Consider the following 24,510-nt stretch of genomic DNA (forward strand, 5'->3'; position numbering starts at 1 on the left):
GGACCTCTGCCTCATTATGTTATATAGTGTTGTTTTATGCTATAAAGATGTGTAAAGCCTTGCTGATAACTAAAAATAAAATATTATTGTATATGTAATTTATTTAAAAAACAAAAATAGCTCAAATTACTTGAACGAGAAACTACCCAAAAAATGGGGAACAATCTACAGGTTGCGTCGTGCGTTGCTTGTTGCCTTTCTCTGGTTTAAGGTTTAATACTATATATATATAATATATATATATATAATATATATATCTATATATATATATATATATATATCTATATATATATATATATATTATATATAATATATCTATTATATATATATATATATATATATATATTATATATCTATATATTATAGTATATATATATATATATCCTCCTCATTGAGGAAGTTGCTAACAGGCTGAAAGTGTCTTCCAGTCAGTACCATTGTTTAAATTTAGAAGGTCTGATAGAATTCTTCATATTTGATGTGTTGTATTTCTTAGTTTTTTTTTTTTTTTTTTATCTTCGGAGGTTCGTAGCTTGGATGTAAGGTTTGGATTTTTTTTTTTTTCCTGGCCATTCAGGATGCCCAACTCTGAAACAGGCAGGTATCAAATGGCCATAAAAATGCCAGATGCTGAAAAGAAACTCAATTGTGACTTGGCTTGTTAACTGTATTAATACTGTATTTGCTTGAGTGCAAAAGATGTAAATTAAAACTACCATGTTAAACATGTACCTTTTACCTTGGAGGAATGCCATTCACCAAACTGATTTCTGTTGTCGAGGTTCCTGCATCTACAAAACAGTCCTGCTTGCGGGGAGAGAGTTTTATGGTTTTTATGAGTTTGAGTCAGAGATGTTTGAGGTTTATTTTAGTGCTGAAAACAAGTCATTCATGATAGCAAAACATGATTTAAAGACAATTTGGTGGCTTGTTCTCCTTCTGCAGGACTTTGCAGATCTTTTAATTTTAACATATTATTTCCAAAACATAACTTAAAGTGTCCTTTTTGTATGTGACCTGTACTATATGATTCATTTAATATTGTATATATGATTTACCTTGTTTCATGTAGTGTTATATATCTAGATTAATTTTGTACAAATTGTCCCTCTGTACAGAATAAAACATCATTAGCAAGTGAAAGAAGCCAATCTGGCACATACCGTCTTGTTTCTCCTGTTTTGGCCATACTTTCAGCCACAGAAGAAAAACTGTCTTTTTGTTTTTTTTGTTTTTTTTTAATCTGCAAGGTTCCCTCCATCATCTTAACAACTGACAAATGTTCATGCCCATTGTGAGTTCCTATCACTGTATTTAGTGGTGTACAAGTATATAGAATGAATAAAGAGATTATTTGAATTTATATTTTCAAATATGCATCGAGTTCCAGTACTTCACTGACGAGGCACATGCTTTAACTGGAATGTGAACATGTTTATTAGCTTAAAAAAATGAACACATGTGGCTTCTTGTTAGTTGACAGCACTTAGTCTGAAAACAATATATAACAATCACTAAAAAAATCAGTGTAAAATAAATAAGGTACAGCCAGTGTGTTATTTCCACAAAAAAACATTTACATAAACATACAGAAAACCTGTCTTTTTGTCTAATACAATTCTTTTCCAAATCAGCTAAAATACTGAAACAAAACCTTAATTAATCATGATCATAAATGAATAATAATGATTCATTTAAATAAAAATATGCAGCATTTAAATGATGGTGTAATGTAGTTGAGGTGGTCTGTTTGGAACACAAGAGGGAGCCAGATAACAGAAGAACCTTTATTTGCAAAACCAAACAAACATCTGCAGCTCTTGGTGCAGCTCTGATCCCACAGGCCGTCTCAAGCATGTGATCTATACCTCAATCTGGAGACTAATGAAAACAATCACTAATATCTGATGAACACGCCTGGTTGTTCAGCAGCACCATTTGCTTTATCATTCTTCTGCACTGAGCTGATTACATATGTGAGTGACCGGGGAGTGCAAAGCTCTTTTGTGAGGGGAAATGTGGAATTAAGTTTTTCTTAGAAGTGAAGCTTTTTTTTTACCACATGTGCTTTATGGATTACTTCCTGTTTCCGTAATGAGAGTGCTGTTTTGATGCTGTTGGCCTTGTATTCCTCTAACAGTTGGCCGTAGTAGCTTATCTCCTGCTGCAGGGAGAGTATTAAATCTTGATGTTACACAAGGTGAAGGTGAAGCTGTGAGTCACGAAGGATTGGTTAGCAGAAGGCCAATTGTAAACAAATGTGCTTGTTTGCAGGGGGGGTCAGGGAAATCAGAAATTTGGTTTCCACTGGTTTCCTGTAGCTTTATCCTGAGTCGACACCACTTATGGAAACAACCCAGGACCACCTGAAGTCCCACTGTTTTCTTTTGGGTCATTAGGAGAAGAGTTAAGCGGAGCAGAGAGCCAGCAGATAGACAGCTGTTTGGAATGCAGCACATCACAGATCGCCATCAACTGCCTGCAACATCGTGACTAAGTGATCATTCTTCTGCTAACGGATTTACAGTTTGAATATGTGACAAGTTAGAGCTCACACCAGCCCACAGTCAAACATCATAAAGTAAAGAACATGCAAAGCGTAGGAAGCCGTAAATATTGATTATGTGCATCTTGTAACACCAGCCTCTCTCTCTGCCAATTTCTGAACTGTCTGGAGACGTGTCTGAGCGGGAGCCGCATTCCTGCTGTTATCAGTCACTATGAGTCTCCAGAGAAATATCTGTGCTTCTAAATTGAATAAACTGTTGGTAAATCCCCTAGTTTATTCTGATTTTTATATCAATTTTCTCCATCACAAATACCATGACAAACAATAGTTACTACAAAGAACACTATTATTAATAATAATAATAGTAATATTATTATTCGTAGTATTCAGGTTGTAGCTGGAAGAAATCAGGAGCCGGTTTAATATAACGTGACGTCAGTATAAGCGAAAGATTACCAAAGCAATTTCTTCCTCTCTGGCTTCCTGCATATTAACTATGACCTGACATAAACCTGCGCCCGGTCTATTTGCTTATCATGTGACCCTGCGTGGGATATCCAATGCAGGATCACCCACAGGAGCTTAAAAGCAACTACCATATGACTGTTTCAGGCTGGAAACACATGGGAGGCAGCACATTATGCGTCGAATAAAAAATCTGAAACATGCTGGTCCTATATACGATGTACGGTAACATCATACACCAGATGATGCACAAGTATTGCTGGGGAATACTGAAATGAATTGTTACTGATCTAGGTTAGACACCCGTCTGCTCTCTCAAATCCCACAGCATCCTCCTGGCTTGTGTATCACAGTGTATTGTTGCCAAGCTGTCCTTACCTCCCCTACCTGACTCACAGGTGGCTCGGAGCCAAGACTGAAAGACTGCTGGAAGGGAAAACTACCACCATCTGGAACATCACAGGCTGCCAATAACAGCCATGGTTCATAGACAAAATGTTACAACCCCTCGCTTGTGTGCGCATGAGTATCCTGCGAGTTTCTTCCTGGAGGCCACAGGTCTGCTGCGAAACTGCACTTTAAACTCGTTTAACCTTCTTAAAAAGCAAACGACTTTTAAATAATGCTTTATAAAAGACATTATTATCCGTGAAGGAATGCACAACCTTGTGTTAAACAAAGTGTCAAATTAGAGTCAAATAAAAATCTGTGTCCTTGAATTACTCTTTATTATCTATTCAATTATCAGGTAAAACTAAAAATAATGAGAATGACAGAATGATGAAAGTCTAGGAGGATACTCGACATATAAATATGTTTATTGCATTAAAATTAAATAGAATATAATGATATTATTATATTGTTTGAATATTTCTCATCTAATCCTACTAAATGTCTTTGTCTTCTGCTACAGTTGCACTGTTGAACGCCTTAAAATGCCTCCTACATGCAGCGTGATGAGAACCTACAGCGCTTCCTTGAGATGCAGAGCAGCGTCTCTAGGCTGCAGTCCCGCCGTGGTCCTACAGGGGGCGGTGTTACTCTGCTGGCACCGGTGCACGAGCCTGCGACAGGGGAGCGACGGGAGGCAGAGGAAGAGGGAAGCTGAGGTGAGTGGCGCGATGAGAGCCACGAGCCAGGAGCTTCAGCGCAGACACAGCGGGCTAATCTCATCAGCTGTGTCAGAGACGCGCTTAGCCTTGACTTCCTCTCACACTCTTTAACACCACAGAAGCGCTCATTCCTCGTTTTCAAGATGCGCCTCATTTATTTATCTGAAATCAGGTATGTAGATGGTTGATAATGGATGAAGACGCGCAACTCTCCGCTGCGGGGCGACGTGATTTGGTGATAAACAGTGACGCAAATCAGCCCGCAGTTCCACACGCCATTGGGTTTTTATGCAAAAGCCATTGGGTTGTAACATGTGATATACCTGATACAGGGACAAATGTGCCATTTACAGACAATACACACAAACACACAAACTGAATGTCATATAGTTTAAAACTTGCCAATACAGTAACATATTTGTTTCTTTGTAAATTACAAAAGTAAAAGCACCAACGCATATTTTAAGCACTAAAGTATGAATTTTGCACAATAGCCTCTTTTCTACAGACAGATTATATATATATAACTATATATATATTTACTTTACAAAATTTGGCCCTAGGGATCGATAATGTCAGCAGCACTTATTAAGTCAGCAATTCACAGTTTTGTTTCGGCTTCATTCTAGTAGGAAGCTGTAACTCAAAGGCTGCATTAGTTATTTTCAGCCAAAATCATTATAAAGCTGACTCGAGATCTTCAGCATTAATTGGGTTATTAACGTCAACGAGGCGGGATTTTAGGCTCGTTTTCAACATGGCGGGACATTTAAACCGCCGCGGCTCGGCTCACTCTGTGCGTTGCTAGGTTACAGCCTTAATCAAGCTCACCTGTCCACGGTACCACGTGGTCCGCGCGAGCCTGGAGTCGTCCCCGTCGTGATTTTGTTCTTCAACTCATCAGTAGTTCGTCAGAGGATTTATCGACCTTTTTTTGCTGTGGGCTGCATCACAACATTGAATTGACGAGTCTCTAACCGGCTAAGCTAAGGCTAACACTACAACAAGGTAGGTTTAGGATACTGTAGCTGCTCATGCTAACATGTCTAATGTATGTTGTTTTTGTTTTGGAAAAACAAAATTGTAAATTGTGTATTTCGTGAGCTGTGAATATATGCATATATATTTACAGCTTGCTTGTTTGTGCAAGGATGGTCATTACCTGAGCTACTTGGTTTAGTCACTACAACCAACTGTTCGCTTAGTTGGACTCTGCTGTTGCTTGGGGAGTTGTAGACATATTGTTTCATTTAAATGTTTAGCAGCTGAATGTTTATATATGGCATAAATAGCATTTTAGATAACAAACGAGGTCTTTAGGAAAAATGTAAGGTTATTGATTAGTGGCTAAATTGATTTGAAATGCATGCAGATGTGACTGACTTTATTACTTTGACTAAACAATGTATTTGAGGAAATAGCCTAGTATATCAAAAGCTTTCTGAAGCCAAAGAGTGTATATATATACTTTTTTCCCAGCTTATTTTTGTGCAGACAGTGGGTGGACAAGGATGCTTCACACTGTTTTTTTTTAAACACCATCTAAACTGCAAGGTTTATCTTGGAAATTACATAATGATGCATCTTATTGGACTTGTCTTATTTCACTGCTGTACCCCAGTGAACTAATGCCTGGAGTGTTCTATGTGAGGCTGCTATAAAACGAAAGAGGACATAGAAAAACTGAATATTGAATGAACACTAGTTTGGCATGGCTTCATGCACTTTAGCAGTAATCAGACAGCATTTAAATCAAAGCAGAGCAAATTAGAGCAAATGGGAAACACATTTTTAGATGTTTATGCACAACTTCAGTGTAATTTTTAATTTCTGTCATTCTGTGTACAAGAGGCACTTAGTAAAATGTGATATTCAAAAATAGACAAATTGTGGGGCTGGATGCTTGGGGTAATTGTAAATGGTAATTTAAAGCACATAAAAGGGTGCAGTCGGTTACCCTGCGGCTTAAGGCTGGTTTGATCTTTAAAGAGTCCACACAACATCACTATATATCTGATTGCCGGAACAAGTAGTTTCATTTTGATGCAGCATTTGTTCACTCCTTAAATATGTTGAGTTCTGAATTAAACGATAATTCTTGGAATTATGTCTCCCCTGATGGTTTAAGAAATGGAGATGTTGTAGGGACTGATTGCAATCTACTAAGTGGAAACTTTAATTTGTCCTGGAGCTGACTTGATGGTTCTAACCAGTTTATAAGTTGAGGACAAAAAATATTGAACTTTTCTTTCTACTGTAGTTATGATTTGGTAATATGATTACACAATACTTGACATTAGTGTTGCTATCGTATGCTATCATACCTTGAGTCTTTGAGTACTGAACGTCTGACTGCAAACTGCTCCGACGTCACAGTCTCACCAGCATCAGATGCTGCTTTCCAAAACCGTAACATTGACGAAAGCAGACCCTTGGCATGGGCCAGAAAGTTTTCTTTTCAGAAAAAAATCTAATCATTGATCATTTCAACTTGAACTGTTATTTATTTGCATTGACTTGTGATTGTGTTAAATAATTGCAGAAGTATTTGAAAATAATCTAGCATGCCCTGCACTTTTGCGATTTACATATTTTTTTGAATATGTCAAATTCCTGCTACAATTACCCGGAATTAAATGTTTTATGTTCATTTTGATTGTTAATTGGATATGTATTAGTGAAAAATAGCAATTTTAAGAGACATGTTCCTTTATCAAAGCGTTTTTATTTATTCATTTATCTAAAAATGTACACTAAACTCTTAAATGTCTTAAGGGAATAAGACATTTAAACCAGAATTTATTCATGTATCCAGTACACTAGACACTATTGAACCAAACCTCCAGGAGGCACCAACCCATATGCTGCATTCATAATGTGTCTTGCATTTCTAATGTTTATCTCTGTGATAATTAAACTTCTGCTCTCTGTGATCTTAACACTAAGCTTTATTTGTGCGTGATGTAGTGCCTGGAAGGACTGTTTAGAGAAATGGGGATGTAGACTTTGAACAGTGTTTTGAGATGGACAATATTTAGATACAGTGATGTTTGTCATTTAACATCTTGCCTATGGCCTAATAGGATGTGATTCATCATGGGAAATACACTGTATACAGCGTATAAGGTGCTGTAATGGTGGCATCAATGTATTTTGAAGTACTGCGTATATGGACACACACTCTTGTATAACCTGAGATTTACTGTACAGTACATTTTACATTTTTCTTTTCTTTTAAATTTGTTCTGTTGAGAAACGTCGATAGATTCTTGCAATGGCCACCATGCAGGAGAAGTCAACTCAACCCCTTGTTATTAATGCTTTGCAAATTGTTTGCAGGCCCCACTCTTATTAAACTACCTGAGAATACTATTAGCTAAAGTATAAAGGTACAGTAACCATTTGGGACTGGCTATCACAGGTCCACATTGGTGTGTAAGTTTTGCCTTACTTAACTTAATTTGTACCTTTTTTACATAAAGATTCAGCCAATGAATGCCACATGTAGAAGTTTTAAATTACACAACATACATTTCTATTTTACTAGCATGGACATTTTATGGTTTTTATTCTGTCACTTACTGTAAATATTTGCTGTTGTATTTTAGGCTACCTCATTAAAATAGTGTTATAGTATGTTATAATAACGAAATGCATTCTGTTCAGTAAATGATTAAGTTGGTGATAAACGTAATTACCTTTTTGGATTACTATTAATAAACTGAATTATCTGTAGAGGACAAAATGTCCAACCTACTGACTAATGATTATCTGATGCACTTATGCACTCCTCCCACGTGCATGCTGTTTTCTGCCATTTCTTCTTTTATTTTATTCATGTCTCCTGCTGATTTTTCCATATGGTTCCTATGTTTCAGTTGCTGCACATGTTCTGTGATCAGACCCTGGCATATCGCACAGCCCTTCCATCACCTCCCAATGTGAGATGAAACAGTAAATCTTAGAGGAGTATGTTTCAAACCTACAGACGACCACTGATTAAAAATGTTTAAATCTATAATCATATGGAAGCAACAAAGTTTACAAGCCCTCTAGATTATGTGACAAACATCTAAAGTTTTGCCACGTTAATGCATACTTCTTTATGAATATTGCCTGAATGTGGGAGGTTAATGGCTTGAGCTTTAATTATCACGTAAATGAGAAGGCAAGGTGTGCATACTGACACCTCTGTAATGACCATGTTTGTAGAATTATATACATTCACCTTCTACATGGCGTGACATACTAACAATTTAAGTTTGGGTGTGAAAGTGGAACTGAAAACTGAAGTCATACAACTATTTAGATGCCCTTCCGTAACCTGCAGTTTTTCCTGAAATGAGGATGTGGGTTAATTTGTGCCTTTTTATTAGGTGCAAAAGGGCACCATTTTGTTTTATGAGCCAAATATCCTGCAGATTTGCATCGGATTTGCGGCAGCTAATGATGGGAAAGATGGAAAGTTCATTCATCACCAACTGTCTTTTTCAGTCTTGTGTATAGTTATTAAATGTTTATATACCTCTTTGAAGAACTTTTCAGACAGCTTTTCTGTTCTTTACTGTAATTGCTGGAACTCTGGCAATAAACTTCCATATTTATAATAACAGACAACATATATCTTCAGTGTTTATAAGTTGAAGTCTTGCACAAACGCAAACAGGAACATACAGAAAGCTATTATGACCACTTAGGTATGACTGGCAGTTTATACTTTGAGCTTGTTCTGAAAAAGAAGGCATGTTACAGACAAACAAGCCTCTTGGGTGGTATAGACACTGGGAGAATTCACAACAGCATTCCTTCTACAGCATAACATGTAGTCAGGTAATGAGCACAACTGGCAGTAAACTCCTAATAAAAGCATGTTCCTACACAGCTGTTGAATATGACGCTGTGAGCAAACACCTGCATAATCACTTGAGGTTTGCTTTTTTATGCTTGTGTCCAAGCCATTATATGTCAATTTCTTTGTTTTCAATCCTGCTGCACACTAAGACATGGACAGGTCTAATTGAATCCTAATAACCTTATCAGCTTGCATGCCTCCAGACTGTGAGGTAACCATTAAAAAAAGTTACATAACATTTGAGGAAGAAAAATATGCTTGATTCCTTTTCATTATCTAAACCATCTATCCTGTCCTATTTCTGTCAGTAGAGACATCCGTTTCTTTAATTGATCTTTTACTTGACATTTTACCTCCATTTCTAATTTCCAATTAATCCAATATTTTATTTTATTTAAAGAGAAACTCATCTAAATATTTATTATATATATATTATATAAATAAAAAAAATATTTATTATGCCTCACAACAATGTAAAACACCAGTTCTACATAGGACTTTAGTCAGAGGCCAAGTTAAACCCTACACTTTAACACGCATGCAAGTAGGAATCATCGTCTTTGACGCGGTCATTTCAAACAGAGAATTTTCAGTCAGCGTCACTTTCCCCTCATCCCACCTTGGGTAGGCATAGAAAATAGACACGTCTATATGTTGGCTTGGCACAGGTTTTACCCCAAATGCCCTTTCTGGCACCAATTTCCTGGGCTTTGGGCTGAAGCAGATCGGTACCTTGTACAACCTCATCTGCTTGTGATTCATGTCAATATATATTTAGTACCAGTGTGAAATGGGAAAAACAGCTGAGCTTACTGAATGAATTGGAGTTGCAATTTCATTGCTTTGGCAGGGAACTGTAAAGCGTCATCTTTGTTAGTTGGATATAGTATCAAGCTGGAACTGACAAACGTTACTCTAACGGAAATTGTACCATTTTTATTGCATTATTCACACAAATCGATCACTGTTATTAAAATTCAAAACAGCTAATTCTTTAACCAACCTTTTTCTGTGATAATTGGCTGAAGTTGTTTTTGGAGTGTCAATTAAAGTATGGTATTGCATCTGTAAATGGAGCTTCTTCACCCCAGATATGCAAGGGTGTCTGAATATGCCGCAAGATGTATGATACTTCAGAATTCAAATTAAGTTCTCAGCAGCAAAGCTATCTCAACCTCTCAAATGTGGCTATCACAATACCAGCAGGGGTATTGAACAGACATTCACTTTAATTATAAATCAACCTCTTGCTGCTTATTCTGCTTAGATTGCTCACACTGCTGTCTTCCTCCCCCCCTCCCATCGCTGTCTCTGTGTCCCACATCTAGCTCAAGCCAAATACTTCGGTTCATCTAAGGTAAATCTGCACTGAGTAAACAAAAACCATAGTAGAGGATGCTGTTTAAATCAGGATTTTGAAAAAATGTACTCTATCGGGCAGTTATTTGTTTATCTATTTAAATATTTATCTAAAATTTTAAAGTTATTTACATTTTTGCGTAATGCCGTAGCGCATGATGCTGTAATATTTGCAACAGAGGCTACTTAGACACTATGCTTGGTAAAATGTGACCCAGAAGGCAGGCCATGTTGTGTTTATTGACCCACTTATTGTATGGTGTGTCACACTAGCAGAAATGCAATAATTTCAGTAGTTTTATAATTAGTATTTAGCTCCACAAGTGGACACTTTATCTTAATAATAATCTTAAATATGTACAATTTTTTTTATTTATTTTTATTAATACATTTTAAATGAATGACATTTTAAATATTTTTAAAAATATTTTTTAATGTATAGCTCTTTTGCTTTATAGCTCATTTGTCTTATTTTAATTTGACCTCCTGCTGCTCTGATGGTTTGTATTGACACAGTTACAGAGTCTGTAGGAAAGTCAGTGTTACAGTACAGTAGTTAATCCCAAGAGCCTGCATAACCTGACATGACCCGGGGAACTAGAGCTCAAATCAAGCTTTGCTAAACAATTAAGTCAAAACCAAAGCAGCCATGCCAACCAGCCACTGTTGCTGATTGTGGGACATGTGTAGCATGTCCTTAGACTCACCAGGAAATCCTAGAGGAAATACAGGATTGCACGTGAGTTCACAACCTTCCCCTTTGCTGTTCCACTTGTCCAAACCACACCCTGGGATGAAATGAGCCCAGAGGAGTGTAGGGGGCTCTGTATTGTGGTGGCTGGGCTTAGGAAGGATTTAAACACTACTACTTAGCAGCTCTTAACCTCGCTGACCCTTTTGGGACTAATCCAAATCCTGTTGTGCTAGAGAATTACATTAAGCTCTTGCTTTGAACCCAGGTACCAGCACATGGACTAGAGCAGTTGTGGTAGGTTTATCAGCTGTCAGCTTCCTAACCTGGTAGGTTATGTACTAGTTAGAGCACACACTGATGCCATGTACTGCTTGAATCAGACTGGAGTTTATTAGCTTAGTTAATTTCTGACTTTAATTTCTGACTAACAATTTTAAGTTAAACAAGTGGGGAAAAATCAATGGCTGTATCTGTTTGCCTTATTGTGTACGTTTCATCTTTGCATTTCTTTCTCCTGTGATTTGCAAACCAACTAAACTGTTAACATGAATTTTGATGAAGTCATCCTATAAACAGTCACGTCTCACCTTATTCAGATGTGACAAACAAATTGGAGCCTGTGCCACAGGTGCAACAAATGTGTTTTGTTTGGTTTTTATTTTCCCTTCTTTACGTTTGCCTCATTCTGCAGCTCTGTTCAATTATCTCCCACTTCCAGCTTACCTGGTGATTGCCATTCCTTTTCTATCATGTTGCATGGCTGTACCAGGCAATAGTTTTTACTTGTCAAACCGAAACGCAACATTGGTGAAAGAAATTGTACCCGAGAACTCCCACGCATGGCAAAAGTAGACAGTGCATACATTAATGTATAAATAAGAGACTCCTCACTTCCTCCTTACATGAAACACCTCACAACTAATGATAGTACTACCTCTAGTTAAAAATACGTATGACTTGAGCTTGTTATGCTAGAGTCAAATGTGGTATTAATCACTTAAATTACAGCGGGTGTATAGAATAAGCTTCCAAATACATTATAAAATGATTAGCTTGTTTTAACAAGGTAATTTGCCCACGTACTGTGCGTAAAACTCTGCATGAAGTTCAAGTACTAACGTTGCAAAGTTCAGTTGTCTCTGTTCAACCATTATTCCAAACATGTCTGAGCCCAGTCAACTCACGCATGGACTCACCTTTTCTGTTTAAGCTGTGACGTTTGTCCCACAAAGGCCTTAATGAGCTTCCTTCATGCCCCGCCCCAAACATCCAGACAACAGAAATAATGAAAAACTATTTACTAAAAATGTGTCAAGTGTGTTAGACTAATGTTTTGATCAGAGGGAAATTGTTGATTTTGCTTGTGTAATTTTAGGTCCAGTATACATCTGATATGCATGCTAGGAAAAAGCCTTGCATGCAGTGAGCATCCCCTATGAAGCTATTTCACTGAAGAAAAAAAGGAGACTTTTAAGAAACAGTAATTGAATAATAATTATTATTAGTCTTCATATCTATTTTGATCATTTGTTCCATTTTACTTTATGCAGACATGATGAAATGTTGAATTAATTAAATGGTTGCACCTTTTTTTTATTGCCATAATATGTAGCATTTAAAGAATTAAACTAAAACTTAAATTAGTAATTCCAGGAATACTATAAACTCTAAACCTGACATCTTTTGGAATGACACCTACATTGTATTGGTGAACAAATCAGCACACTGGTCCATAACCAGTGCTGTTTCAGCTAAACTGGAGTGAGTCACAGTTTTGTCAACCATTCTTCCAGTAAAATACACAGACTAGTTCCAAGTCTCTACTGGAAATGCATCACTTCCACAATGTAAGTTGAGACATGGCTGATGCAACAGCGAATCATAAAAGCATTCTCCAAAACCCACACTTTCATCTTGTGAATGAGCGTCTCCTAGACAGTAAAGGCAAATGGTTGGCTCTTTTGTGTTAAATTTGGTGTAAGTAATTTTAAAAAGTAGATTAAACACCTTGTCGCACAAGTCACAGAAACTTTAAATTAAACTTCAAAACATTCCAATTGGCTTTCTCAGTATCACCCCCCCCCCATGTCTCTAAACTTTTCTATCAACTAGGTCACTGTATTCTTGGCTCATGCTGACTGTGGCAAATTAATTTGCATACTTTTTACATTTATCCTTACTCTCATCTGACAGCATCTTACACGCATGAAGAGTTCTAAAATGCATTCAAACAATTAATTTTGCACCAGTATACATTTGGCAGTGTTGTTTGCTAAACTCACCCACACAAAAGAAAATCTGGACATTTTTGGGTGAAAGGCTTATGTGGAAATCAACCATGGGCTCTCATTCACTCAGGCCTTTGGGCTGACATTCAAACGTTCTTTTTTTTGGCACTGAAAAGCTGTTTTAGGTTAACAGCCCCCTACGTTCTTAGAGACATCCATACTGTAGGCTATAGAAAGAGGCCCTCGCTGCATAGTTTATAGAAACCTAAGGGGAATAGTTCACAGTAAATGCAAACGACATAACACAGGTAATTTTCTGTCAATTTGGTTCTAATTTCAAGGTCGTGGAGAACCTTTAATTAAAATGTTTACTGCTTTGTAAAAATCATCATGTAAATAAAATATTAGTACGGACATGAACATCTATAAACAAGTTAACAAATATACTGGCCCTCAGACATGCAGGGCACGTAGGATGCCTCCATATGTTCTGCTTCTCATTATGCTCACTTACATGCTTCTCATTATGTCCAGGCTGTCCTTTCCCCAGGCCTATAGCCTTTTAGCCATTTATATGTCAACACAATTACCATGGAGACGCGTCTCTGTCTCAGATGAATGTTTTCGCCTTCTTTAGCCCCTGGTTTTGCGTTGGTACTCCATATCCCTTCCTGATGCTTGTAGAGCCCTTAAGTTACCCATATGGCTCTGAACATATTCATCGTAGAACTTAATGTTACAGGATTAAGTTGAAAAAAAATGCAATTTTGGCTTATAAATCATCGTTATGAAGTACATTTGTTCTCTTCAATCAAAGATTGTCTGCATTTTGTATAAATCCACCCTTGTCTTCTGCCTTGCAAAAAACTGGCAAGTTTCAAGGCAGCGAATGTTCAGGTCTGTCCTTGTGTGACCTTTTGGGTGGATAAAACGGCAAATACACAGCTGGATCCTGTAGCTTCATAGCGTCTCTTCCCCTTGCTCTTTTTTTGTCTCTCTTTGCTCAGCATTAACTTGCTTTGCACCATTGCCTCCTGCCAGCTCACAGCATGTCAACAAGATCTGAGATGTGACTGTGTCAAGTTGGACTTATATCAGGTCTAGATGTGAAAGGAATGTCATTTGAAATTCCTAGCAAAGGAGGAGGAGACAGACACACAGATACTCAATCAGAAGACACACACACACACACACACACACACACACACAAACTGACGCACATCCACCGTGTATCTGTATCTGTCCAGTCATCTATCCAGTCATCTCACTGCTAATGAAAAGTGCACTGATGACATTGATATAAAAAGGGGCTTTGTTTCCGTGGAAACCAGTGCATCGGAAGAAGCAGAAAAACCAAAAATATGGGTATTGCGTCATCGCTGACTTGTGTTGGCATGGCCACAACTGCAGATTGAAGCACCGTTAACATTTCATAATGCTGATGATCAAGAAATGTGACATTGTGGTTTGTTATCTTGTTTTTGACTACCCAGTTAGTTACCCAGGTAATAGTAGTAAACGAAATGATTTTAAAAGAAACGGTAATGATTGCTTTTTAGCCAAATGGCACTGCCCGTACTGGAGTATGGAAAGAACATGAAAACATCAGGTTTGTTGGGTTTGAGTATACTGTTGTCTATACATTTAGTTATGTTTTAGAAAAAACTAGTTATGTGCTAATTAATTGTAATTTCATTAAATACTGGAAGGCTTGGATAAAGCCTTATACTGCGTAGTAGGGCAAGAGAGGGAAGGGCTAGTTTTAGCTGAGCGCATTGATTTTGAGTGATGTCACTGCCTTTCAAAGACCCTCCTTAAATGCCCAAACATTTAACTTTAGAACTTTTTATTAAGGCTGTAGTATTTATAAGGTCGATATTCCACAGCAAAACTGGCTTTTTTGGTAAAAGTGACTGACATGAATGCTGTTTCTGACTCAGCGGTTTCCAAGTACAGTATATGAAATGAACACTTTGCTTGTTGTAATGAATGATGTGCCATAAAACACATGGGGTGCAACCCCGTTGAAAAATGGCAGCCGTAATGGCCAGAGCAGGCTCACATTTACTTGTGAGTCGGCACTAGACAAAATGATTCCTATTCTGCTGGCTACATCTAAAGCCTTGGGTTATTAGATGTTATATTGTCTAAACTGTGTTTACTTTCTATGATAGACCGGTTGTGTTTTCCTGATTTGGCAGAAGAATGCAACAAAATGATGTAAAGTAATTTGTTGCTACAACACTAATTCTCTTTATGTAGATACGATATGCAAGGTCTGATGTGAAACACAAAACTTCAGAATGAGTTATGACCTTTCTACCTCCTTTTGTTGCAAATGTAAGAAACACATTGTACAGATTGCATTGAATTACACCTGGCAGACTCTGGCTGAGATCAGTTCAAGCCAGACCACCCCTGGTCTGGCCAGATCACATTCTAATCACACTTCAGATTCAGATTTAAATAGCGCTTTAAAACAGGTGTAATTTTAGTCATGTAGCTTTTCTGTTCTCCTCTTTTAGTCTTTGATTTTATTTGCCCTCTCTGGGCTTGGTTTGTTATAATGACCGTATATGGAGTAATATTTTTCTTGGTTGATGCAAAAGCATGTGTTGTGTACTGTAGCTGCTGTGAGACCTGCATTTCACTTCATTTCTTTGATGATTTTTCATTACAAAAGAATTACATTCCATTTGTGCATACTACAAGTAATTCAGGGAAACCTTTTTTCCCAAAAAACAAATCTGTTTGTGACTTGATATGAAATAACTCTGTGCTCAGCAGTCTGTTATTTAAATGTCTTAGTTTGCATCTTTCCCTATGGCTCTAATTTTTTCCTTCCAGACAGCTCTAACACATTGTCTGGTATGTAGGTAGGTGTTTACTCCTCAAAAAAACCTCTCACCTCCCCCACAAACACATTAAATATGGAATCACAAATTGAAAGTGGACTTTTGTTGACTCCTTATGTAACCAGACTGTTGGGATGTGATCAGGAAAAAAAGTTTCTCAGTGCTGTGTAGGAGGCTGAAGGCCCTCACCTTCATTTTCTTGTTGGAAGGATTAAGATCATAAAGTATTATAGATGGTTGAGTCAAGAAACTGTCTGGGGTCTTTGGGGGAAAGACAGTCTCAGCCAAAATATGATAATTGTTGTTTGAGAAAAGTGTAATAAGGAGCATTTTATTCACAATGATTTATGTCTGTTAATTCTTGACTTGATTGATTTAGAGATTTTAGTTTTTGCAACCTCTGTTTTTGTACTTTCGCTATATGTAATCTGTTAAACAGATGAGCTTTGATTTCAGTATGACCTATGTTCTCCTGACATGTAACCGGTTGTTTTGAGCAGTTTTAAGTTAGTGTGTGTAAGTCAGATAATTTTCCAGCTCAATAACATAAGTCTGTTTATCTAATGAATATACATCCGTTGTTTTTGTTAGGCAGCAAATCAAAAATATAAAGAGAAGGAAATTTCAGCTATCCCTTTGTAACTGTTTCACTGCTCCCCTCCTTTGCTTAACAACTCACTGTTCTCCTCCTCCTCCTCATTATTGCTCACTACTTGGTTTGCACCCACTCAAAAAGGAATGATCTGCTTCTGTTTCACTTTTAGCATAAACCCATGATTCAAGTCATTCTTGCAGCTTAAATCTAGTGATAATTTCATTGTGGCAACATCCCACAAAGAAACGTGTGTCTGTGTGTAGGCTGTGTATAGAGATGCTTCCTTCTCAAGAGCCCCAAGCTCATTTTGTTTGGGTCTTGCGAGTTTGGCGTCCTTCCCTCTTACCCATACAAGCATCTTTGTGTAGACCTGGCTTGTTTCTTTCCCAGTTATCTTTCCTTTTCGGCTAAACATAGGTCCTCTTAACCTCCTTTTTATTGCTCTAAGTCCCTCGTCCAAAACACCTCGCCCCTTTTGTGTTATTGGCATTTTATTTGCTTTATTGGCAGTTTGTTTATACTAACAAAATGTGGTTTACGTTTGTGCTGGGTCAAACCATATTGTTCTATTTAATTTAATTTTATTGTGTGGTGGTGGTGATTGATCAAACCCTATTTAATTTTGGATGTTTATCATGTAGGGGTCTAGCGAAGATGAGCTTATTCACTTGTAGGGTGGTTACTAAGTTAGGCTGTTTCCTATTTTTATGATTCAATTCCATGGTTGTCTTGAGTTTGCATGTTCTGCCTGTGTCTGTATGAGTGTACTGAAATGAACTGTCTATCTGTTCAGAGTGATGTTTCCTTCCTCTGGGCCCATTGACAGGCCTAATCCACCATGATCGTGACACTTTCTCATCTTCTACCACTTAGTCCTTGTAAGTGATATAACTTATTGTTGTTGAATGCCAGTACATTGTGCAGAGAAGTCTTTATCTAGTCAAGCTTTACTGAATTTAAAAGAGAATTCCACCGATTTTTAGTGGGGGTTGACCCAAACGATGGCGGGTAGCATTTGAGAATGAAGGGACACTCAGATACTCCATATTTTCTATAAATTATAATTTATTCCTCGTCAAAAGTTCAGAGACATTTGTGGATTTATTGCCATGTGCTTTCTGTTTTGTTTTTTTTCTGTACCTGCCCCAGCAACTGTTGAGAGGGGCGGAGCTAAACGACAGGCAGATCCAATCACTGCAGCTCAGGTGATTACTCGGAGCACAATGCATTCTGGGTGTTGTAGGATATGACCTTTTTCAGCCACAACACATTGCTTTCTTACTCTTATTTTTATTAATAAATAAAGCTAAACGTTATCTTTTTGTAAACATTGGGAATACTGCCAACTTTTTAAAACTTTATTGTTGTCTGGTTTAGGTTTACGCTTTATAGAAGTTAATTAATAAAAACACACATGGGGCTCATGCAGGTTACATTTTATATTTGCAAAGTAACACTTATGTTGAAAATATCCCATAATATGCAAATATAATTCATAGAAATGTACTTACGATAAGTGCAATTACACAATAATATCAGTATTACATATATTCTTGTTGTCTTTCTGTCCATTCCACCCTTTTTCTCTAGTCTGAAGCAGATCTGAAATGACCAGCACACGTTCCCACTGGGTGGCTTAGACTGATTCATGTGGGAGCTGCTGCAGAGCTTTGCATTTCTTGTCTTAATATGTCCAGGCAGATGAAAGGAGGAACAGAGCAAACTGATGGCACAGACTGGTGCTGCATTTTCATTCCTTTGAAATGGGAGTGTGATGCCAGGATTCACCAGGGGGTCTTACAAAGCCAATGCAATAATGAAGAGAAGACGAGGGTTACGGGAAAGGAAGGAGGTGTGCAGTTGTAGATTAGTAAGAAAAATAATGAAAATGGGCTGGAAGTAGGGAAAAGTAGAAAAAGTAAGAAATCGCTTGGAACTGAAGATGATGGTAATTAAAGTAATCTGGGTAATGTAAAAATTTGTTTTGATTCTTGTTATAGCCTTTATAAAGTGTCTGCTCAGAAAACGATTGAAGGAATCAAAAGCAGCTGCAGTCATAGTCTGCCATTTTTATGCACTCGGCATCAGAAAAACGTAAACCTTGCCCAAATGTTTGCAGTGTTTAATTAAAGCACACACTTACATTTTTCTGCCCATCTGGTTGTGGTAGCAAGGAATTGTAAACTAGAAAAGGTTGTTTTGTCCTGCTTGAATGAAGTAGCATTCATCCACATAAACGCAGAGGGTGACAAACACATGAATTCTAAATAACAGACAGCTGTTGTCTTTACTGCAACCAGATCGGTAACTAGGTTTGATGCACACACCTTAAAGCCCAAAAACATGAACCTTACTAAAGGCAAAGCTACCCACCACAGGAAACCTAATAGAATATACTTACCAGGATGCAAAGATGAGCTAGTAACCCAGTGTCATTGTATTGGGAATATTGCATAGTATAGTACAGTATAATGACGTGAATTAAAAGTCCTTCAGAGTTTTGTTAGATTTATTTTTACAGGGGGTAAAATTTATTATTTCTTTAAACAGAATTGTAGACTCAAACTTTATGAAATGCTACCAAATAAATAAATTACCAATTCACCAATGATTACGATTCAGTGAATAGCAATGTGTGAAAACCTACAGAGCTAATCGTGTTTTACAGAAAGCCTTTGCTAATGTTTCCTCTCCGTTTGTTAATCTACTCTGCCCTCGGCAGTAGCTGAGGATCTTAGCCACTCAAGTGTTTTGCTTCACCTTCCTGTCCAGCATCACAAATGCTGCCAGTTGATGTTTGTCCCACTGCTTTAGCAGTATCCCGCAGAGACAACTTGGGGCGGAAAACACATCCTATTAAACACTGTTGAGTGCACAATGACCTCTCACGGATAGCAGTACTTTATTTTTTCTCATGGGATCTCCGGTTTTGGTAAATGCATAGACCTTCTATCAACTTCACTTACTGGTGTAAACACAAACATTTAATGAGATGCGGACAGGGAGAGAGAGAGAAACAGAGGTTTCTCACTTGCCCTGGCTTGCCACCATCTGTCCTGAGGACTGGCATCATTGACTGTACAGACGGCCACTCACTAATAAGCTCAAATAGGCAGCAGTGAAAGAAGCCATATGAGGACATCCTTCGACATGCTTACCATCATCATTACTGGGGGAGTGCAAAACGAGGGCATGGACGCCTGCAGACGCTAAGTTGTGTGAAGACTTGCCAGGAACCCCCACCAAGCCCAGACTACAAAGAGAATGATAGAGAAATATATTTTTGAGCTTGTTTTGAGTATATTGCATGAAAAAGCATTGCACTACAGGTTAATTATATTCAAAGTTCAAAGAATAGTCAATTGCTATTTGTTTTGTGTGCACATATCTGTTAATTTATTCTCCCTCATTTTTGTCTGGCCAAGTAAGAGAAAAGGAAGATTTTGAAAACTTGTAAATACAATTCTAAAAATATGTAAATGAACTCTCATGCAGCAATTTTATAATATAATTAGTTGACGGACACACTTAAATGCAGCACAGCAGTTTCAGACCTGTAGTTACTGCCCAAACTTAGCCTCTTATAGCTTCTTTCCACAACTTAATTTTTCACAGGTACCTGTGCGCTGTTTACCAATGGTGTTCTTTTATTCAGGTGACCCAGTGAGCCATTGCAGTGGACCAGCGTGACTGTGCTAGATCTTTAAACCAAAGCAACTAAAGGTAAGTTAGACTTTGTTAATTTTACTTTGTACATGATGTATTTGGGCTTTTGGCAAAAAAAGTACATCTGCAACAGCAGTGCAGATGTTTTGGAATGCACATGTGCGCCACCTAAAGGCAAAGTAGTGGTTGCTACAAATTCGATTTTGTGTGGAATGTCAATTTTAAGTAAGATCTTTAAGAATGAAATGCTGACCTTTTTGTGATACCGGGATAGGTGTCTGGTTTTCTTTTTTAGGGGAGTTGGTTGTGACAGATTGTGTGTGTTTTTTTTTTTTTTTTTTTTTTTTTTTTGGCAAGCTCTTAAACTAATACCTGAGCTAACGTCACCAGGTTTTGTTTTTGTAACACTATCATGAACCCTACAGCTAAACTACTGATTTTATAATGCCTTTAAAGTCAGGGACTATATAATGTGACCATATCAGTGACACAGAAGGTGACTCATTCAAAAACATACTGTACTGTGTTCTCCCATACAAAGTTATCGGCAAAATTTAACAATATATTAACTTTGTTCAAAATATTCTTTCTTCAAATTATTTTGACTCAATGTGCTTGTTGGTCCGTCCAAATGCTACTTAAGGCGACTGATGTGACCAGCAAGATAAGGCAATTTTTTAAATCATGTTTTAGCCCATTGGCTTTATTGGTTGCTGAGAAACGGCCCACAGGGCAGGTAACTGCAGTTCATTTGAGCTGAGCATGACACTGGGTCATGGAAGGTGAAGCGAAGGATGGGGAAAAGGTAGATTTTTATCTGTTCTATTCAGTGAAAGGAGAGAGATATCTCTCTGACTTGAAAGGGAAGGAGCCAGTGCTGAAACGTATCATAAATCTGTTTTGTGGGTTAGACTTTGATATTCCATCACTTGTGGTTACTGGAATAATGCCATCTCAAAAGTAAGCAGCAGCAGCAGCAGCAGCAGCAGAAAGAGGGCCATTTTCCCACATCTGCATTGTCCTCAGATGAACCAGAAACATTGCCAAGTTTAAAGGAGGCAAAAGCAAGCAGTTAAAATACATCTCTGGTGTTCAGCCTCAAAAACAAAAGCAAAGTTCCTCAAAGCAAATTTGGCACAGCAGGTGATCATTTCATTTAATTTATTTATAAAAACTGAGGCTGTTCTTACCACTTGTCCAATATTATTGATGGGAAATGTTGGCTTTAAATGTTGACCTATAAAGAAGATGGCAGGAAAAGGAATGATGAGTCAGCTGTTGAAGTCGTTAGTAACGGTCGCATTTGTGTTGCACCATTCTAAATGAGCTGCACATATGACGCAGGACTCTGTCATCACATGCAGCAACTGTAATAGTGAAACATACCAGACACCTTATGAGCATGCCCTTCCATTTATCATGTGTAAAGTAAAACATTATGTTCACATTGAGGCTGGTCAGAGCCTGCTGCATATACACATTTTAGCACAACTGGACAAGCTCCACATTATTTGTTTTGCAGCCAGATATTTCAATTAAGTATTCCATCATCATTTGATTAAAAAATTATATTTAAAAAAGTTTTAGAAAATTTACTAAAATGTGTTTTCACACCATTTTAGTATATATGTGTAAGTGTGGTACAAAAGCCTGGAAGTGAAAGTGCAGAAAAACAGACATGAGATGGGCCTTAACTCAGTCAGATATTGCATCTTCCCCAACAATTGGCATTCATGTAATAACTGTCAATGACTACTTTCTTGTTTTCTGGTTAAATTGGTGACAATGAGATGTGATCAAATCCCTATTCGCATATATCGGCCACAGCAATTCTACTGTAAGTTGGTCTAAGCTGACAAAACACAGTCATGCATCCTTTGCTTTTTATTATGAACACACCCATTAAACTTAGTGACGTTGGTAAAGTTAATGGCAAATATTTTCTTAACTGGTTGAACCCCTTTTGGGGCAGTAACCTCCAGCAAGCACTTCCTGCAGCTGTGGATTACACCTGCACAGTATCCAGGAGGAATGCTGCAACATTCTTCATTACACAACCACCATAGCTTAGCCATATTCCTAAAACCCCTGGTGTGAACGGCTCTCTTGAGGTAAATCGACAGAATATTTATTAGGTAGAGGTCTAGGCTTTGGCTGGACCACTTTAAAAGGCACATTTGTGTCTCTGCAGACACTACTTGCTCTACTACTACAACAACTACTAGGTTAATGCTAGTGTTAGTATAGTGAAATCACTGGACATAAAGCACCACCTGTTTTTCCTAAGTGTGGAAACATGCTAGGATAGGCCCTGGATGAGAGTTTAATGACAGGAGAGTTGGGTCTATAGTGAAACAGTAGGTAATTGCATTAAAAACAGTCACTGACCGGCAATCGTGAGCTGTAGATAAATGACAGCTTTCTTACATGTCTGGTTGTGGCCACCCTGCAGTCAAATATGACATGGATTTACTGTAACAGGAGATTAGGGCTTAACCAATATACCATGTGCATACTAGACCTGGAATGCTTTTGTTGAATAAGCACACCAGACCAGGGAATGGCATTTAGCCAGTAATGGCTAATATGTGTGGCCAGATGTGGAATCCCTGCGGAGCACACAGGCAGACACTGAACAGCACACCCCTCAATACGTTCAACCCAATAGGGACTCATTAACATGAATCTTTTCTGTGGACATCTACATTAAGTGCGGTTGTTCCACTCTCCATGTGTGTCAACGTCATAATCTAACACTCTTCTGTGATCATTACTTGGTTTCCAAAAGTACAGTAGGGACTCTGCAGTTTGTTTAATTTATAACATGGCTGTGTAGATCCTGCGTAGACCAGGGAGGACTGAAGGAAGAGAGGAAGCATGAGCAACACATCTGTTATCTTTAGTCAAGCGATCGCAAATTGCTCACAGGACAGGGTCTTGATCATACGAGCTAGTCCTCTGTTTTCATACTTTTAACAATAAATCAACCTGTATTTTCCCGTGTAAAATGCTTGCGTTTTCACTATGCGTTTCTTTATACTGTCTAACTTAGCAACTATAAATACTACGCAGTGTCAGTATGACAGCTCTATTTTCTGGTGGAGTTTCTAACCCTCACTGACTCCCTGTGGTTGAAACCCGCATACACCACGTGAACTGTACTGCAAACTTGGGGCAATAATACTGTACATGGTCTTTACTGTGGGAAGATGCTTTTAGCTTTTCCTCGGATAATGAGTTGGTGTCCTTGTTATGAACGTAGCCTGTGAAGTCTGGTTTTGTTCTGTGGGTGGATTCTCACTAGGTTTTTATATGTTGTCCTTCAGCCCCCCTGGTGAGAACTGCACTTTCTAAAGTGTTTTCAAAAGCATCAGACGGTTTCCTTGAATTAGATTTTTAAAGACTTTAAAGAGAATAATTTGAGGCTGTAACTGCTGTGCTAAAGTGTCGGGCTGATGGGATAATCATTGCTGATATTGTTTGCCAAATCATTTGCAGTAATGCAGACTGGTGCAGCAAGAGATAATGGAGGCATCTGAAATGACTGGAAAAAATATTCTTACACTAATATTTTTATGGTTACATAATTGGTAGTATTGGTGTTATAGCGTGTGTATAGAAAAGAGTATTGATGAATGATTTTGCAGATCAGACCACCCTTAACTTGTTAGGCTGTGTTAATCATGATAATTGTCTGCCCAGAGCAAAAGTCATCTTTTTTATTTTTAGCAAACACTATCATAATCATTTCCTAACCATAAGGGAGTAGACCAGATTGTATCCATGATGACGAAGGTCTCCTAATGTTAACACACTTATTCATTCTAATCTAAACCACATTGATTCTCTTGATCAAATTAGGCCCTTCTCTGTAGTTTAAGCCATGTCATTATAAATCAGAACATCAGTTCTATATCTCTCTTCTGTTGAGGTACTATACTGAGCTTCATTGAACTCTTAGAGGTCTGACTTAAATATTGAAAATGTTGGGAGGCAGGTACAACTTTTGTTTTCTGCCCTGTGATTAGTTTATGGGGAAAGTATTTGGAGATGAATGAGCATGTTTAAAGAGTGCAGCTCTTCAAACAAGCAACCAACACAGACTGTTTTCAACATTCTTTTAAAGTTTTATGAGCTTTTAGACATCAGCCAGGACACATTTAAAAGTAATCTGG

At 37.8% G+C, this 24,510-nt stretch overlaps 1 protein-coding gene across 10 annotated transcripts in view; it reads left to right on the forward strand.

Moving 5' to 3' along the window:
• The first annotated feature begins 3,943 nt into the window (after positions 1-3,943).
• The window catches only part of dio3a (iodothyronine deiodinase 3a), a 32,226-nt gene continuing 11,659 nt past the window's right edge, over positions 3,944-24,510 (forward strand). Inside the window, exons 1-6 of one of the 10 annotated variants that reach the window (XR_008693670.1) lie at positions 4,666-5,094; positions 7,965-8,055; positions 17,463-17,547; positions 17,819-17,874; positions 18,260-18,521; positions 20,325-20,392. The gene's annotated coding sequence lies outside the window, so the exon portion shown is untranslated. The other 9 variants (XM_055505818.1, XM_055505819.1, XM_055505820.1 and 6 more) reach the window with 9 other exon arrangements.

The sequence above is a fragment of the Betta splendens genome, chromosome 22 (genome assembly GCF_900634795.4).
Source record: "Betta splendens chromosome 22, fBetSpl5.4, whole genome shotgun sequence".
NCBI lineage: Eukaryota > Metazoa > Chordata > Actinopteri > Anabantiformes > Osphronemidae > Betta > Betta splendens.